Source organism: Eschrichtius robustus, chromosome 12 (genome assembly GCF_028021215.1).
Source record: "Eschrichtius robustus isolate mEscRob2 chromosome 12, mEscRob2.pri, whole genome shotgun sequence".
Classification (NCBI taxonomy): Eukaryota; Metazoa; Chordata; class Mammalia; order Artiodactyla; family Eschrichtiidae; genus Eschrichtius; species Eschrichtius robustus.
In genome coordinates this window covers 9,723,256-9,742,424 of record NC_090835.1, presented here as the reverse complement: position 1 = coordinate 9,742,424, position 19,169 = coordinate 9,723,256, and the positions used below count along the sequence as shown (strand labels likewise).

General features: G+C 39.5%; 1 protein-coding gene and 1 pseudogene across 2 annotated transcripts in view; one reads left to right on the top strand and one right to left on the bottom strand.

Annotated features, from left to right (window-relative positions):
- The window catches only part of GRM7 (glutamate metabotropic receptor 7), a 796,163-nt gene that overhangs the window by 99,565 nt on the left and 677,429 nt on the right, over positions 1-19,169 (top strand). The gene's annotated exons all lie outside the window — the stretch shown is intronic.
- Positions 1,453-2,045, bottom strand: LOC137773451 (translocon-associated protein subunit gamma pseudogene; annotated as a pseudogene).

Below are 19,169 nucleotides of genomic sequence, written 5' to 3'. Positions count from 1 at the left end.
CTCCATTGTCAATGTTGTCATGTTGGTAGCCTGAAATTGACCGTGGTGGGAGTACTTACACCACTGAAATCAGCAAATACTAAAGACCAGATTTTTTTTTGGTTTCGGTTTCTCGTGACCCTATAATTAAAAGTTTAAAGCATATCCCTTTTGTTGTGGTTGTTCTTGTTTTTTTTTAATTTCTGAAACTTATAGTTTTAAAAGTTGGCCTTATCAGGGCAGGGTAGGTAGTATGTCATAACAATGTCATAAGAATTGGATATTCCTGCCTAAATGAAGTAGGTCATTTTATATATAGGTATGGCCCCTTGGCAGTTTGGAGAAATATTTGTACACATAATCTCTTTTCACCTTCAAAATCTCCATGGGAGGGAGTCACCATTATCTCCATTGTATAAATGAAGACAGTAACTGCTTAGAGAGGTTGATTAAACTTCCTGAGGTCACACAGTTAGTGAATGGTTAGTGAATTCATGACCATAGACTTGAACCCAAGACTTCTAACTCTACCCACTGTGGCTCATGCCTCCTTTAGGGCATTTTAAAGAGCAATGGGGATATCATAGATTGTAAGACCTGTTTTTCTGACCTAGCGCAGTAAGTCATGCATGAATTAATGAATGAGTTGGAGAAAAGCAAATTCATCAGTTCTTGAGAGTTCTATGTAACAACACCATGATTTCCCCCTGACCATTTCTTTTGTTGGAAAGTTGACAATCCCAACCCATACTGAGCTCTTCAAAGCTAGAAGAGAGTGATAATCGGTTGGGAGCATGGTCGGCCCCCGTCCTCAAATTTTGCACATGGTTTTTTCCTAGAGCACCAGGGAGTTACCAGGAAGAGCAAATACTGGCTGTGACTGGAATTGTCAGCTCTAGTTTTCTCAATGCCACCTTCAGGTGTTGTAAAGCAGAAATGCAGGTATCCCTTCCTAATAAGTGGGAGCACTTTCCTCCTGTATGACGTATGAAGAAGCACGGTGGACACCCCCCAAATTCTTCCCACACTGAGAAGAGAACTAGGCTGTAAGGTACCTCTTTTTGTAAAATGACAGTTCTAGATATATCCAAAAGAGAAATTTCCTCTCCTATCTGGTCCCTAGCCAGCAATGAGCCAGGGCAACTTCCAGCCTCGGAAAGCCGGCCTCCCCCTCTGAAACCAGCTCCAAGACTTTCCCTTCTGATCTACAGGTTGGAACTAATATCTAAATGACTGTGGTATCATTAGGGGCTGTTAATCTGTCAAACGAGAGTTAGCCAGGCCTCCCAGCTAAATCACTGGATTCAAAGTTTTATTTTGTCTACAACAGTAATTGCTTGAGTTTAAAACAAATACACATCAAAAACAACAATAAAACACTTTGTTAATTTGTCCTAATCAATAGGCATATTTTATTTTTTTTTCCCTTTCAATTCATTTAATTTCAACAATCTGTCAAAAAAAAAAAAAAAAAAGAGCCTATAAACAAATATTGAATTACTTTTTGTTGGGTTTTTCAAACCCTCAAACTCCAGACTTATAAAAACAGCTTGTGTGTCTTCCACCCTGACCACCCTGCTACTTTTCCATATACCACAGGCCACCCATAGGCACAAAGCCAGGGCGGTGGGGGGAAGCTGACGTGCTCTACTTGGAGCCAGTAGACAGGAGGGCGATGAGGCCCGAGGAAGCACTTAAGGACAAAATGTAGCTCACTGTGGGGGTTGAAGTTCTTCAATATAAAGAAGGAAGCAACAGTGACCAAGACCAGAAATAGGGTGTTATTATAGAAGGTGGAAAATGTTGTAGCTTCATAATCAGCAACTTCATTCTTCTTCCACAAGATTCTTTCATCTTTTTCCTTCCGAGACATCTTTCTATTATCAGCTTCAGAAAGTTTTCGAGTCACTTCTTCGGAAACAGCATCCTCCCTCTTCTGTGCTACTTTGTGCTTGAGAACAAATTTCACATTTTTGTATGCAAAGGCTACCAAATAAGTGCTTACTAGGGTCATCACACTATACAGAACAGGAGATTGAATAAGATCCATATGCCATATTCACCAATATAGCCCAGCAGCCATATACTAGAGAAAGGGTGATTGGAGAAATGCCCGAAGGACCTCAAGCCTTCCTCATTTGCATCTGTAAGCCTGAAAGAGACCCCCATCATCTGAGTAATGGGGGTGAGAAAAGCATCTCTGGTTTTTCTTCATAAACCCCTTTCAACCGTCTCTGAGTTTGTGCTAATGAGCTGGCTCTGGGAGAATGGGGCAATAGGCATATTTTAAAAACGTTGGGTTAAAACCATATGCATCAACACAAGAAAAGTAAAAATGTGGATATTTTAACTTCTTTATTTTGAAACAATTACAAATTTATAAAAGTTGACAGGAAGAACTTTTCTTATGGAACCATCTGAAAGTGAGTTTGCCTCCTAATGCCCATGAGCATTGAATATTTTTAGTGTACATCTCACAAGCATGAACATTTCTCCTACAAAACCTCAATACAACCGTCAAAATTAAGATATTGGCATTTGCTACATTACTACTCTTTAATCCTCAGGCCTGACTGAAGTTTCACTGTTTATTCCAAAGGTGTCTCTTATAGGGAAAAAAAAAAAATCTAGTTCAGGATTAAGCATTGCAAAATGTTTAACTTCAGTGCACTTTAGACAGATGAATACTGGCTTGCGTATATGTTTGCATTTACATATATTTAGTTCCATATTCTGCTTTTTTTTGCTGTGTATTCTAATTCTTCCATTCATTCACTTAATGGAGACAGAATGTGAGTTAAGAAACCCCTTAAAGCAATGAAGGTAAAAGTCACATTGAATAAAATAAAAGCAGCAACACCTACATAATTTTCTAAAGAGTTCATCACAGACATTTTACTAATATTGGAAGTAAAACCTAGAAATATGATTTTTGCAGGACAGTTTTTATTGCATTTCTTTAGTGTAAAAATAATAGCAAGTAATGTTTATTGAACATTGTACCAAGCTTTTTACAGTGCATTATCTCATTTAATCCTCACACAACCTAACAAGTAGGTATTATTGTCTCTATTTTATAGTTGAGATATCTGAATATATCTGTCATTATTTCCAGCTAAATTTGTAAAAGAGAGATTTTTAGTATCAGCATAAACTTCTGAGAGATATGTGGGTTGTATAAAGTGGTATTTTCTCACCTCGTGGATGTCAGAACACGCAGTACCATTCCCTTTTGAAGTGTGTTTGGCATCCCAGGGCAGGAAGGCCCTCAATTATTAAAATACTCCTGTGACTTTTCTCTGAATTAGGTTTTTCATGTGCAGCCTCTTCCTCAAACTTCTGCAGTCCTGGAGTTTTTCACAGTGAGAGAGTTCTGATTTTCCTTGTCCCTAAGTCTCTGAAAGAAGGCAGAAAATGAAGGTGAGGAAGAAAAAACGATGTCCTTCTTGCAGAGTGGGCCAGAAATGTAAGCATATCTGCTGCGGTCCTTCACCTGCACATCCAGTGCCGTCCCTAGGGTGCCAAGGGTCTCATCTGTTGGCGTGTGCTGGTTTGGATTTTCAGGAGGTGGATGCTGAGATGAAGATAGTGAAGAAGGTCTGTTATAGAGGAACCTGTGAGAGTAACAGAGAGGAGGCAGGCGTGGGCACGCGGAGCCACTGGACTGCGGCTTAGAGCTGAGAAAGTCTCTGTCAGGCCCGTGAGCAGCCCTGGAACAAAGGCAGTTGTTTAGAAGCATCTTATGCCCAGCAGAAATGGCTAGGTCCTTGTACCACCCCCTTGTGCAGTCATTGGTGCCCAAAATAGCTTGAAAGCTGAGGGGGTCCTAATGAAGCCAACAACAAGGCTGTTAGCAAATCGTACTCCTTGCAGTTGGACAGCAAGTCACTTCTTGAGGGGGGATCTCAGGAGCAAGTCTCGGTGTCTGCAACAGGGCAGTATATTTATGGAGCATTTCAGGGGGAGCTGGAACTGGAAGTAGAGCCAGAGGATGATTTTGCCAGTTATTGGTTTCTGCCAGTTTCCCTGGCACTCGGAGCCTTACTTTCCTCCTCTGTAAAGCGGAGCATAGCATACATCAACCATAAAGAGGGGTGGCAAGACAAAAATGAGGTTATGCAGATACTATAGTGATACATACAAATGCTTTGCGTTTTTACTGCGATGGTTGTATTACTTTTACTATTATTTTTTTAAATAGCACTCATTCAAAAAATGAATAACTCTTAATTGTGCACCTACTGTGTACCATGCTCCTTTTTAGCACTGAGATTATAGAAGTGAAGTAATCAGGCAAAATGCCTGCTCACAAGGAGCTTGCATGCCAGTGGGAAAGAATAGACAATAAAAAATAATACACACAAAGTATATCAGGTGGCGATAAGTGCTTAAAAGCAAATAAAGCAAGATACAGGAGGACGAATGAGGCTTTCATATTACATATGGTGATCAAGACAGATTTCAGTGATCTGATGATATTTGAGCCAGATAGGAAGAAAGTGAAAGTGAGTCATCAGACTGTTTGGGAAAGGAACTGCTAGGCAGAGAGAATAGCAGGTGCAAGGGCCCTGCAGTGGGAATGTCCCTAGAATGTTCTAGGAATTACAAGGCATCAGATGTGGTTGAAGTGAGTGAGCAAAGGAAGTGTAAAAGGAGGTGAAGTCAAAGAGGTAAATCCTATGGAGACTTAGCAACCATCCTGAAGGCTGGTGTTGATTGACGAGAGGGGAAGCTATTGTAGGAATTTGATCAGATTTGGGCATGAGCCAATAGGCTGATGTGTTTACAACAAGACTATATGAGGGGGATTGCAGGGAGAGCAGTTACGTGACTCCTACAGTAAGATGTTAGATGATAGTCAACTCAGACCAATGCGCAAACTTTAACTTTGAAGTGAAGTGATTGGATTCTTGACATGTGTTTAATATAAAAGTCAACAGAGTTTAATGATGGAGAGGATGTGAACCATGAATGTAAAAGAGGAGCAAGGGTGACTCCATAGAGTTTTAACCGTGAACAACAAGCAAGACAGCCATTTGCAAAGGTAGGAAAATGATATGACTAGCATGTTCGCAGGGTGGGTGGTGGAATTGAAGTTAGCACCTGCAGAAAGATCAGGAGCTCAGTGTGGGACAAACTTTCAGATGTTTTATTTTGTAGTCATTCTACTGGAGTTGTTGAATAGGCAATTGAGTGAAAACATTCTGGAGATTAAAAATGAGGATATCAGTTTGTTAGCTGCCAGCCTAAAGAATGGCATTTGACGCCTGGAGAATGCAATTGCTGAGATTATCAAGAGATGAGTGCGGGTTGAAGATGGAAGATGTCTGAGCACTGAGCCCTGGACACCACATTTTAACAGTCTGGTCTATTGGATGAGGGGGAACCAGTGAAGGTTACTGAAAAGCATCTTCTGTGAAGTAGGAAGAGAACAAAGAGAAAGCGGTGTCTTCGAAACCAAGTAAAATAGTTATTTCAAGGATGAGAAAGTGACCAACTATGTTAAGAGCTGTAGTCCCATCAAGTAAGGGGGAGAGGGGCGTCAGATGTATCACAGTGAAGTATTTTGTGACCATGACAAGAGCTTTTTGGAGGAGTGGAAGATAGGAGTGGAAGCCTGATTGTACTGCACTTTTTTAGAAAAAAAGAGGCGATAAATTGGGAATTGCATAGAGAAGTTATTCAAGGAGTTTTGCTGGAAAGGGGAGGGGATGATGTCATGGCAGAAGGAGAGGTGGGATAGATTGTGCTTTGGGGGCACATTGGGAAATACTAGAGTGTGCTTGTATATTGATGTGTTTGATCCAGGAGAGGCAGGTAATCAGGATGCAGGAGAAAATGGAGACAGTTTTAGTAGAGGAGTTTTGAACAAGCAAGGGGGACAGGATATAACGCACAAAGAGGGGTTGGCATTAGGGGCAAAGACAGTACATCTGCTGAAACACATAGTTTAAGGGTATAAATGCATGTAGGTGAGTAGCTGCAATGGGGTAATGCATGGAGAATCTCTTGATTTCTTCTGTTTCTCAGTAAAAAATTGTGAGCAGAAAATGAGGCGGTAGAAAATGTACTTGTGGTTTGAGAAGAAAAGAGAAATGGTCAAAGTCAGGTCTACCAGAAGATCTCAAATCTTGGTGTGAAAGATCTCAAGGAAACACCTCCGACTGTAGTTCGTTTTTGAAAGAGAAGTCTAGTAAAGAGATTTTCAAGAAAACTGTAGTGAATTTCAACTTGATTTCCAATTTTCTCATTTTCTAGCTGTGTAAGATTTGGAAAATCACTTCACCTCTTTAGGCCTCCATTTCCTTGTCGGTTATGTCTAGGGATTAGACAAAATCAGGGCCTTCACATTTCTTTGACCACAGCTCTCCATAAGACATTTTATATCATGACCCACTAAAGACACATGTACTTGCAAAACCAAAGTTTAAAAAGCAGTGTTTATCCTTCCTATAAAGTATGTTCTCTCATATTTTCTATTCTACATTAATATATTTGCTTTAAAGTATCTTAGTTTAGTTTTTGGATTACTTGTTTGTTTTTAAGGCTGGATAATCTGGCTATGAAATAGGTTTCACAATCCACTCATGAGCCATGATCCACAGTTTTGTTTTGTTTTGTTTTGTTTATTTTTGCCTGTGTTGGGTCTTCCTTGCTGTGCGCGGGCTTTCTCTAGTTGTGGCGAGAGGGGGCTACTCTTCATTGCGGTGCGTGGGCTTATTGTCATGGCTTCTCTTGCTGAGGAGCATGGGCTCTAGGTGTGTGGGCTTCAGTAGTTGTGGCACACAGGCTTAGTTGCTCCATGGCATGTGGAATCTTCCTGGGCCAAGGCTTGAACCCATGTCCCCTGCATTGACAGGCGGATTCTTAACCACTGCACCACCAGGGAAGCTCATGATCTACAGTTTTAAAAGACATTCCCTTATGTGTGTCCCCATCTCTAATTATGAGTTTTTATGAACTTTTAGAGAGAACATGAGGGATAAAGTGATCTTGACCACAGCAAGCATACTAAGCATGTGGTTCTGTGAGAGATTACATATTCCACTTTATAAAGACACAGGAATGAGACATAATTACTAAATCTGGTTGAAACAGTCTCAGGTCTCAACAAGGCTTCTTTTGTTTACCATCCAGCTTCTAGAATTTCAGAATTAATGCTCTGTAGGGCCACATGTTTAAATGAAGTATATTTTGCTATCCTCAACTTCAAACGTGTCATTTATTTGTTTGAGTTCTAATGAACAAGAAACTTTGGGTAGGAAAAGCAAATAAAATTCTTACCTGAGTAATCAGATCATAGTATTAATGGTTAATTCAGTTATACTTAATACTATTGGAGGTTACAAACCCTTAGAGAATATGATGGAAACTATCTTCTTTCCAGAGAAACACACATACACAAAATGTTGTATACAATTTTGGGGGAAAGGTAGTATTTATGTATTTTTTGAAGCTCATCACAGACCAGTTTTCTGAGTTCAGGTTAGGAACTCATGGTTAAATAATCTTTATGATCATTTCTGGTTGTGTTCTCCTAAGATAAGACAAATGTCACTCTTGTATCCCTACCAGTATATGGCACCAATCACTTCTTTGTCTTCCCAACAAATCCTTATACTGAACGAAAAAATTGAGTGGCAAGTCTTCTTGTCTGTTTCACATTTGGGAACCTTGGATCTGCAGCTCTACCTTGGTGAGGTCCAAATATTTGGGCCAACTTGTGATTTTAAAAGAGAGCAATTCTTATGTAAGGACTACTATTGTTTAACTATAAGGATATTAAGTGCTATACATCTCACATATGTATGTGACTAAATGCTTTAAATACTGTGTGGTAAGCAAACACTCACCCCAGTATAGGTGTAATGGCATGTTCAATATTCTCTTAGCCACTTGTTCACAAATTCCTATTAGAGAGACAGGTTAGGAAAACTTACTAGGTTCTGAGTGAGTTTCCCTACTGGAAAAAGAAAAAAAGAAATTGCTTATTACCCCAGAAAAGAAACGAGAGAACGTGTAGAGAAAAAATTTGAAGCTGGAGAGGTAGAAAAAGGCTAGAGGTCGGAGGAGATGACCCCTCTTCGTGACATGTCCAATGTAAGCTGGTGAAATTATGGAAGTTACAAAATGCTATCGTAGGAAGGGATTTTTCCCTGATGCAAAGTCATGAATGAGCTAAACTTTAGCTTGCCTTGGGACAGAACTAATTTAGAGGGAATGGATACAGAGGTGAAAACAGGAGTCTTGGCAAGAATTTGTGGAGGTCATGGAATGGTGGAATTCAGCTAAAGTTTCACCAAAACTCTGAAGGATGTTAGGACCCAACTGACTTCTGGATTCCATATTTTTGATATTTAAATTATAAATGTGTGATTCATTTATAATTCAGATGTGTTCTTTTAAGGGAAAATATTTTGGCTTTAAGACTCTAATGTAGTTATATGCACAGTCTAAATTTAGGCATATTATGTAATTCACCACAATTTTTGGGCTTTTTTTTTTTGCTGTTGGTGTTTTTCTCCAGCACCTTCTCTGTTGAAGGTGAACAAGGGCCTTAGAAGAAGACAATGGAATTTTCCCATCCCTGCCCAAAATTATTTAAATGAGGCTCCAGAAGTCCTTGGTTCTTTTTATAAATAATTGTCTATTTCTAGAGGCTGGTGTTGGTCCATCTTGGGTGTAAAAATTGCACTGCACTACTCAGTGCACTATCATTCTCCTTAATGGAGGGAAGTCATCTCCCTCACACATGATTCTCTGGTCACTTGATCACCCTCAAATTGATAGCTTCTGATTCTGGGTTTTCTAGCCTGCAGGAGAGGACTGTGTGTTTTATAGTGAAATTATATTTTGATCTGTCAGGATACGTGGTACAAGGAAGTCAGTGGGGAGAATATAGAACGTAGCATGTAAAAACCAATTATAAGACATAATTTTGTCTATAATTTCACTTTTTTTTCTTTCACCACTACAAAGGAAATCTATTCATTTATTTTTTAAGCAGCTTTATTGAAGTATAATTAGCATACAGTAAACTACACAGATTTAAACTGAAAGTTTTGATGTTGACATACATATACACCTGTAAAAACATCACAACAACCAAGGTAATGAACGTATCTATCACCTACCCCCCCCCCCCCCCAGTTTCCTCATGCTCCTTTATAATCTCACCTTCTGCCCCTTTCTCCTCCCATCCCAGGAAACCATTGATCTCCCTTCTGCCATTTCACATTAGTTTGCAGTTCCTAGAAATTTATATAAATGAAGCAGACAGTACATACCCCTTTTTTCTGGCTCCTTTTACTCAACAAAATTAAAAGTGTTTGTGTGGACGTGTGTTTTCTTTCAGTTAAATACATACCTAGGAATGAGTGAATAGGTCATATGGTAGGTCTATGCCTAACTTTCTAAGAAACTGACAAACTGGGTTCCAGAGTGGTTGTACCATCTTGCCAAGACTTGGTATGGTCATAGTTTTCTTTTAATTTTGCCTTTTAAATTATGGTACCATGTAACTGACTTTGGTGTATAGTTCTTTGAATTTAACACATGTATAGATCCGTGGAAACAGCACCACAGTCAGGATACAAAACAGCTACATTACCCTCCAGAAAAACCCTCCCTCATGCCATCCCTTTATAGTCAGATTCTCCTCCAACTGCTCACCTCGAGCAACCACTGATCTGTCTGCATCACTATGAAAAATTTTGTCCTTTTGAGAATGTCATATCAGTGGAAGCATACAGTATGAAACTGGCATTTTTCACTCAGCATAATGCCTTTGAGATTAGTCCAAGTTGTTGTGTGCATTTCTAGCTTACTCTTTTCTTGCTGAGTAGTATTCCATTTAAGGATATAACACAGTTTGTTTATTCGTTCACCCGTAAAGAGCATTTGGGTTGTTTCCAGTTTGGGGATGTTACACATAAAGCTATTAGGAACATTCATATACAGGATTCTGTATGAATATACTTTTTCATTTTCCTAGAGTAAATACTTAAATGGAATTGTTTACTTTGGCTTTTGAAAAAAAATTGGTGGGCAGAGTTATTCTTTAATTATTTCTAATTATCAAATCCTCTCTACTTTTCCTTTAGAAATTCTTCTTTTATTGATTCTTGTCTTTGCACTCAATATGCAAAAATGAAGAATTGCAAAGGCAATAGGCTAGAAAATGTAGGCACAAACTCAAACCACTAAAAAGTGACACATATCTCTGACTATCCAAGAATATTCGGGAAGAAAAGTTGCCAAGTTAATTAATAAATAAAAATGGAAAAATGATAAAGTGTGAGTAGTTCATTTTCAGGATAATACTTTCAGAAAAATTAGATCTGACATTTCTGTGCTGGGGGTAGAGCAGGAACTGACATAAACCCACTGAGGAAAACTTCTAGGGTTTCTGTGGTTAGGAATCTTTATGGATTGTGTAGAAAGAAGGGTTTACTCTGCTTAATGGTTTCAGAAAGTTGATTGGTCAAGAGTAATAAAGGGACACATCAATGACCCTCTGTGAATTAGGTGTTTACTCAGGGCCTCATTGTTTAGTGTAATTCTCGTACATAAAATGAGCTCAAGGTTTATTCCAAAAAACAAAGTTTCATGTTTTGACAGAGCGTTACAAACCGGTAAATTATTGTGGAATATTTCTGTTTTCTGGTTTGACATTGAAAAATGCACTTCATCTACAAGTTAAGCATCGTGGAAGAACCCACTTTTACAGAATTCTTGTTTGTAGACTTAAATGCGTTAAACTTTTTCTACAATTCTACTGTCAAATGATTTTTTTTTTAGTTTCCAGTTTTCTGAGTACCAAAAAATGATAGATTTTACTAAAAAGACTATCTCATTTAATCCATAAAACTACCAAAATAATCCTTGCATGGTTTGTTTTCTTCTCTTATCGTAGAGCAAAGAGCTTCTGCCAAGCATAGGGCAGTGACAGGTGGACACTTCCGTGGAATAACCTGAGGACAAATCAAAGCTCACCTGCTCAGAAATATTTCTCTTGTTTCTCTGCCACATTTGGTATTTGAGGAGTTTTAGACATTCTTTAAGACATTGTCTCTAGTTAGTCCTGCTAAAATAGACATCAGTGCATTAGCACCTTGTCTTGGGGACAGTACAGCCTTGTGATTAAGAAGGTGAATTATAAATCCAAGAGCTCAATGAATGTAACTATATTATCATTATTATTATTAATTTCATCAGTTAGACCTATGTCATGACAAAAAGCAGAGTGCACAAGAGTTGGGGAGAAGGAATAGTATTTCATCAGTGCAATTAAAGTCTCTTTCATTAATAATCCTGCTGTCTCGTATGTATCTTAACTCTTTTAAAAGCCGATGTGTTACAATGACAGTCCTTATTAAGGAGTAGATAGACTTCATTCCATCAGCATTTACTGAATTCTTCAGTAACCTATTTTCATTAATGATTAATTGCCAGGTATTTTATAGTAATCATAGCAGAAGTTGCCATATCTCTGCTACAGAAATCAACTTTTTTCTTCATGAATCTCCTTTCATTCCCCCACATCCATTGCACACCCACTGTGAACATGTCTACATCCATTTTTTGGTGATACAAATGTTCTTCTGGATAAGGCAGTCACCCTGAATGTTTTTTTTTAGCCATTATGGAGGGAAATTGTCAAACAACCCTTCTGGTACACTGTCACATCCTGATGATGGTTATGAGGTCAGAGTTTGGCGGAAAATAAAGTGCAAGAAAAGTAAGGTCATAGACTGTTGAGAAGCTGTTTCTGGAGTAGAATTAAGCCTTTTCCCATTGGGACTTAGAACGTAGGCTGCTGACTTCATGTATTGTATCATGATGCGTCTGCATGTGCCAAACAGTCTGTGTGTCTGTTTAGAGAAGAAAAGCAGCCCATTTCAATTCCTCACCTTTTTCTTCAGCTTCAGACAGATCACAGAGGCTGGGACCACAGCTGGAGGCAAGGCTCACACCTCCCTGTGTTTCTATCATTCATCACATTTTCAGCATATGTTTCCAAACCACTTCACAAGCGTCACGTTGTTTAATCCCTACAACGCGTCTGTAGGTAAGCCCTATGGGTCCTGTCTCATAGATGAAGAAACTGAGGGGTTACATGACTTGCCCTGTGTCACATGGCTCCCAGAAGGTAGACTGTGGATGTGGATCCCTACTTGCCCACTGAGTTTCATTTCTCTTTCCACTATTCCACAGCTGTTGGTGCTGAAGTGGAAAGAAAGGGATGCAGGCACTGGCAGAAGCACTTCTGTCTGTGTGCAGCAAGGGCATGGGTCAACTCTGGGAATGGGCTTGACTCCAAAGGGATAAATTATAAAGATATATATGGTACCTTAATATTTTCCTAAAATAATGTGTGAGAAGACCCTCCCCAGAGATGTTATCTGGACTCAAATTCACCTAGTTAAGGGCTTTCAAGACTCCAGTAATTCCACCATAAGCAATAATTTAGTTCCCAAAACTGACTCCTTGTTTTCCTAGCTTTTTATGGTCACCCTCTTGAGGTTCATACCTGGCCTCTGCCTCACACCTGACTAGTTATTTCATGGTCATGGAATTAACCATGATGATTTTCTAGGCTCTCTTTGCTTCTTCTCCTCTGAGCCCTCTGTCTGGAATAGACTCTTGCCGTTTTTTACATGACCAATGTCTGCTTGTTCATTAGAATGCCATTTTTCCAGGAAACCTGCCCTGGCTTCACCTATGTGTGAGGGTAAGAGATCCTCTTTCAAGTTTCATGGCCGTTCTTTTCATATTTCCATCTTAGCACTCCTCAGCCCTCTGTCATTCACTTTTTTTTTCTCTCCCATGAGTGAGTGAGTGAGCTTCTGGACCAGAAGTAGTATGCTTTTCATCTCCATACCTTCAGTTCTTAGCATGGTTCCTGTTACTTAGCAAGCACTTAATAAATGCTAAATGAATTAATAAATGATGTCTTTTTCCAAAATTTGATCCTGGCCTCTGTTACTCAGTTAATTCTTCACCTACTGAGATACAGTTTTGTGTCCTACCCTTCCCTCTTAAACCTTGTTTTTTCTAGTTTGTTTTCCCTCTGTCCCTTCCTTCCCTTTCCATTCCATTCCCTTTTACCTCCCTCGCTATTTGCCTTTCCCCCTCCTCCCTTCTAGCCTTCCTTCCTGCCTTATGGATAAGTGCCTCCTGGGCGCTCATTATGTGGTAGGAAGAGATATGAGTTCCAAGAGCAAAATGGTGAAAAATGCAGACGATTTCCCTGCAGTTAGAGCACTAACATTCTAGTGGTAGTGGAGACTGACAACAAACAAATAGTAAAAAGAAAATAGTTTTAGAACTTGTCATTGCTACAAAGAAATTCCAATTTGATAAATTTATGAAAAGTAGCTGACACTACATTAAACAAGGTGGGCAGGGAAGATTTCTCTGAGAACCAACCAGTTGAGCTGAAACTTGAGTGAGCTTCAGGTGTTCAAGGAGCAGAGAGGAGAGGAGTGGAAGTACATCGAGGTAAAGTTTGAGAGCCAGTCCAGGCTAGATCATGCTAGTTAGTTGTAACCACTATTTCCTAAGTTCAATGGGAGGCCGGTAGAGAGATGTTGATGGGGAAGTGGCATGATCAGATTACCATATTTAGAATATGACATTGGCTGCTATATGAAGAGTGGAGTATTAGGGCACAATACAGGAAGATCTCTGGAAGCAGAGAGCCTGGAAGATGGCTATGGACATGGTGCAGGGAAGACCTGACAGTGGTCTGGGCCAGTTGGTAATGATGAAGGTGGAGATCATCTCTTTGGTACTGTTGCCCCTTTCAGAAGAGCAATGTATCCTTAAAGGCCCGTAGAGTTAGAGTTCTTCCCTGCATGAATTGGCCCTGAGAATAAGTCTGGCCCTTAGGGGAGCTGCAGTAATTCCAGCTCTCGTAGATCAACATGGACCACTCTTTCAGGAATTAACAGCTGGACCTACGGGGTGGCCATCAGGAGTTCCAGCAGGCACCGGATGGACCCAGTGTTCTCCAAGAATTCTGTTCAATCACTGAGGGTATTATCTTTCTTAAAGCACTATGTTTATTTTCCTACTGACTGAGTCTCCTAGTGACGGGTCTTAATGTTATCCTTGTAATTATTAACTCTGAAAGCTTAAAGAATCAGCACTTCTCAGCTCTAGCTCAGGTATACAGTGTAAAATATACCTGCTGTATTTTCTTTTTTTTTCCATACTACAACTTTATAATGTTTTATATCATTTTTTCCCATTTCGTGTAACCATGCTAGAGACTGAGGTCTTAAAATTTTCATTTGCAAATCTTCCAAACAGCACATTCTCCTACTGTGCCAAATTTTCCATTTGGACTCTAAGTTCAAATTAGTTATACTTTCTATCTTTTGAATTGCAAATTATCATGGAATTTGGCAATGTCTTCACCCCACACACACCAAAGGTAGGATTGTTGTTAGGCCATGTAAATAAATGTTCCTAAGGCAATGTTTCCCAAAAACTCAAGTTGATCCTTGAGATATTAATAGATGTTATTGCCACATAAAGCTCCTGATTTCCTATCATTTAAAAAAAAAATTTATTTTATATCGGAGTATATTTTACAATGTTGTGTTAGTTTCAGTTGCACAGCAAAATGATTCAGTTATACATACACATATATCTATTCTTTTTCTGATTCTTTTCGCATATAGCTTATTTCACAATATTAGAGTTCCCTGTACTATACAGTAGGCCCTTATATCGATTATCTATTTTATACATAGCAGTGTCTATATGTTAATCCCAACCTCCTAATTTATCCCTCCTACCCACTTTTCTCTTTTGATAACCGTCGCCGATTATTAGAGAAGTGCAAGTCAAAACCACAATGAGGTATTGCCTCACATTGGTCAGAATGGCCATCTTCAAAAAGTCTACAAACAATAAATGTTAGAGAGGGTGTGGAGAAAAGGCAACCCTCCTACACTGTTGGTGGGAATGGAAATTGGAGCAGCCACTATGGAGAATAGTATGGAGATTCGTTAAAAAAGTAAAAATAGAGCTACCATATGATCCAGCAGTCCCAGTCCTGGGCGTCTATCTGGAGAATTCTTATCATTTCTTTAACGGTAGTTTAACCAAAATCCACTTTCTTTAGGAAGGGGTTTCTTAAATCCTTCAGAATGCAGATATACTCTAAAGCTCTCTAAGTGGGCGTGGGGTGGGGTAGAATGTACCACATTTCTCAAAGTAAATTCACAAGATAACCCTTTTACACAAAGCTTTTAGAAGTAACGGTCAGTGGAATACACATTTGGAAATACCATTTGAAGGTATTTATATGTTCCAAAAGCAGCTTGGAAGCTTATTCTTTGGTCCAAAAGAAATAATATACTTTTATCATTTCATGCACTTCATATACTTTACCGCATTGGCTCATGCTTTTAACAGTACTTAGATCAACATAGAATAGTAAGTCCACAACATATGGAATTTTTAAAAGGCTACTGTACTCGCAGAGAAAACTCAGAGCCATTAAGGTGAGGTGAATTGCCTGTGGTGACATAGCTGGTTAGGGGAAGGACCCAGTATTTTATTCCTTATTCTGTAGTTTTAACTGCTGTGTTCCTGGCTACCATAAATGAGTGGAAAACCTATGCTTATCTCAGACTTCCTTCCTCCTGTCAGCACCTCTCTTCCTTTTTCCACATTCTTATTCTGGATCATACAACTGTTAACAACCATGATGACAAATATATAAGATATCTCTAAAACCAAAAAGTATCGTAAGGGGAATTGACCAAACCTAAGAAACCAGGAGCGAATGTGGATAAGGAAAAGCTCCATACTTTGTGTTCAAAGAGTCGCTAGCTCACATGACTTGAGGAGTGTCATTGGTTAGAAGGACGCCGGGGTCTTAATTGATCATTCACTCAGTATGAATCATCAGTGTAACAGAGCTGCGAGAAGAGCTAATGTTATCTTGGAATTCATGAGCAGAAATGTAGTTTCCAGAATAAAAGAGGAAGACTCATAAGTGCTAATGAGTCTTCTCCTGGAGCACTGACGAAACATTCAGAAATGTGAATAGCAGTTGCTTCCATTTATCTTCAGAGATTCTCATCCCTAAGTTGCTCTTTTTCTGTGACGTCCAGGAGCACACGATGCCAGCTGACTCTTCATTTCCTCTCTGATTACCTATATTCCTTCGTTCCTAAAAGGCTGTGTCTAACAGAACTGTTAATTGTTTATGCTAGCAGGGGGCATCCCTTGGACTTCTTGGTAGCTAGATACAGGCAGCCCTTCCCAACTTCCCCTTTTATCTTGAATTCCTTGAAAACTGAAGGCAGGTGGTGGGATTCGGGATTTGATGGTTATTTTGCCAAAATCTCTGAATCATACTGGTTCTCTAGCCGTATGTTTTAGTCCATTGCTTCCTTGATATTTAAAAGTTTCATGAGAAGAAAATAAAAAAACCAAAGCAAGCAAGCAAACGAATCTAATGGCACAATTTCATGGACTCTTTCAGGGGGGTCCAAAAATAGGCATCATTTTATTTTTTAAGGTTTATTAATTCTGGAATGGGAGATTGTACTTAAGAATTATCTAGAAAAAAGAAGAAACTTTTTTTTTTGCTCATTTTTCTTCCAAATAGCAGGCATCCAAGACATTGAAAAGTTACTACTATTATCCCTGTTTTAGAGTTACTAGTGTGGAACATAGACATGTTAATAAATGTTTTGTTTCCTTAACTTTGCCATTTAAGGGGAAGCTGAAAGAGGGTTCAGAGAGATGGAAACAGGAAAGTGGAGAGGAGGTACTGTTGCCAAACAAAGGCAGAAGTGGAAAGACAGAAGTAGTGGGAGATTAGGGGCATAGCTACAAATTGAGATGCATGATAGTTTTGAAAATGGGCATTTTGTAAAAAAAAAAAAAAAATGGTCTTAATATTCCTTCCCTGCCTTGTCTATTATGCTGTGTGTTCTTTTACATAATTTACTACAATTCAGTAAACTCAATTAAACAAGTATTTATTGAGTCTCCATACATGCCAGATAGTCCATTGATTATTTGGAGTCTGCAAAGATAAATATTTAACCTGAAACCACCTGCAGTCAAATGGAAGAGATGCTTCACATATACAGATAACTGAAATGCAATGCAGAACTGGCCAGAGGTCACCAAAGCAGGAAGAAATTGCCTTTGGGGGCTCATAAGTGGGTTATGTCAGTGCTTCATATCAGTAAGGCTGCCAACAGGGAACAGAATCCAATTCAGATAATTCAAAAAACTTTAATGAAGGAACTATTTTTAGTGGTCTGGATAGGTTCAGCGGAACTAACAAGTGATGTTGAAGGTGCAGAAGTAGCAATCACAGGAAGCTATCAGCCCTAAAGGGGCCAGGAGAGGAAACAGTGTTCTGAAGCCAGGTAAGGGGTGGAGGCGCGGAGGAGACCTCCTCCACAGGAGCTGGAGTCATCAAGAAAAGCAGCCACTGCCAGAGAACATGGCCTCAAACGAGGAGAGAGTCAGGAAGAAATACCTCCAACTCTCTCTCGTCCCAGGGAGTTGCTGTTCCACCCCATTGGCCAAAGGCAACTCAAACTCAGCCGATGTGGGAGGCTGGGTAATGCAGTCAATGAGGTCAGCCTCCTGGAACACAGGTCAGAACAGGGAAAGGTAGAAGAGAGAGCTAAGGATGAGGAAGCAGACAGAGACCCTTGGTGGGGTATCAAAAAGGAGCAGATCACATAATGATACAAGCCTTGGAGCTTAATGACATGGTTAATATCAGGGGAGGGCATTCCCAGGGGTGTGAACAGATTGAGAAGAGGCAAGGAAGTATAAAATCAGAGACATTAATAAAGATTGGCCACTTTATGGCTAATACATGTCCTAAAATATATGGCATGTGTCAGGTCAGTGGTCTTGGAAAGAGATGGAGGGAAGCCTTAGATGCCTAGCTGGATGGTTTGTACTGTGGTTGGTAGTCAAATGGTTTTGACCTAAAAAGAATAGCATGTTGGAACAAGTAATCTAGTGTCACAAAGGACAGCTTGGTGGTGTAGACACTGTATGTGGAGACACCAGGCAGGACCGTATTGTAGTGTTCAAGGTTAGCAATTACGTTGGTCTGAAAAAGATGTTGGCAGTGGGGACAAAACAGGAAATTATGGTTCATGAGCTTACAGGGTTTAGTGATGGATTAGATAGAGAAGGAGATGTAGGAATAAAGGCTTTGAAGCTGGTGATCTGTTATACCCTGATACAAGGAAGGAAGTCAGCAAGGAGGAAGATTGAGGGAAGAAGCAATGAATTCATTTCCTGTTACTTGCTGGGAGGTGATAATTTGGAAATGGGTTGAGGCTTGAAGTTGTAGATTCGGGAGTCAGTTGCATAGAGATGGTAGCTGCCGAAGAATGACTAGGTAGTCAAGAATACAAAATAACATTATTAGTGGAAATTTGGTGAGTGACATCTTAGTAAATGTGATTATGTAAAAATAGCTTAATACAATATGTAGAAAGAATTATTTTGAGGTAGAAGAAGAAAGGGGGAAAATACTGGGCCACTGGAGTCCATGAAAAGAGGCATTTTCAAGGTAAAATATTTCTGAGTAATACTTTATTTTCTCTGACAGGGAAAAGACTGTTGGGCTGGGTAGTTACGTAAATTACTCTTCCAGAGACCTTGATGGTCAAGGAGCAGCATGAACGGAGACCAAATGCAGGGATGTGACAGGGGAATAATGTGGTTTTGTTTTTCTGGTAAAGGAGACATGAGCATGTTTGCAGGGATAGCGGAAGCAATTTTCTTATTCTCATGTTTTCTGCCTGTTTTTGTGTAAATGAAACAGTGTTTGTCATCCTAAATAATATTTGTTAACAATATACTAAGAGTCCACAGGATGGAGACACTACTTCCTTAAATTGACCCAATGAGTAATTAAATTGCCATAATATCCCAGTACTTGAAACAAAAAGCTAAAGTTCTTTTTTTTTTTCTGTTGAAAATCGTAAAGGAAACTTTTTTTTAAAAAATTATTTATTTATTTATTTATTTAGCTGTGTTGGGTCTTCGTTTCTGTGCGAGGGCTTTCTCTAGTTGTGGCAAGTGGGGAGGCCACTCTTCATTGCGGTGCGCGGGCCTTTCAGTGTCGCGGCCTCTCTTGTTGCGGAGCACGGGCTCCAGACGCGCAGGCTCAGCAGCTG